Consider the following 720-nt stretch of genomic DNA (forward strand, 5'->3'; position numbering starts at 1 on the left):
AGTTAAAAATGATTAAAAGTGATAAAAAAATAGCACAAATGGTTTAGAACAGGATGAAATTACGAAAAAAAAACGTGCACAAAAAAAAAAGATCTGAGGAAAATTAAAACCGGGTATTATCTAAGTTTGATATCAAGAAGATACTAATCTCATATATGGACGATTTTAGGCTTTACAGAATAAAAAAAAAAAATGCAAATAATCTTCTGCTGAGTTCCGATTTCCATTGTAATTACAGGGATAGAATTTACGAACAGCAAGTGTGCAGTATCGGGTATTAAAAGGATATATTTTTTTTAAGGGTAGAAACGCACACTTAAAAAGAAAGATATTTATTAATAACATGTCCATATACATGATTTAACGTTTTCTAAATTGAAACAAGGAGGTGGAAGATAAGATGAACAAATAATATATTATGAAAGCACCAAACAATTATCTGAAATGAAAAATTGAATCGCGAAGGTTACAAAATCGCCGATTTTAAATACAATGGTAATTTATATTATTATCATTCAAGGACAGTTAAATGGAATAGCTATGCAATAAAAGATAATGATAAGACCCGAAAATTATTCATAGTCTTTCATCCAAAGGATCTTGTCAATATATTGTAAATAGAGACAGATAAAAGAGGATATAGACCGCACAGAACAGAGGACTGTACAAGAAATGGAAGAGGAAACGAGAAAATAAATTGAAAGTAACAGAAAAATATTC

This window comes from Penaeus monodon, chromosome 32, assembly GCF_015228065.2.
Source record: "Penaeus monodon isolate SGIC_2016 chromosome 32, NSTDA_Pmon_1, whole genome shotgun sequence".
NCBI classification, from domain to species: Eukaryota; Metazoa; Arthropoda; class Malacostraca; order Decapoda; family Penaeidae; genus Penaeus; species Penaeus monodon.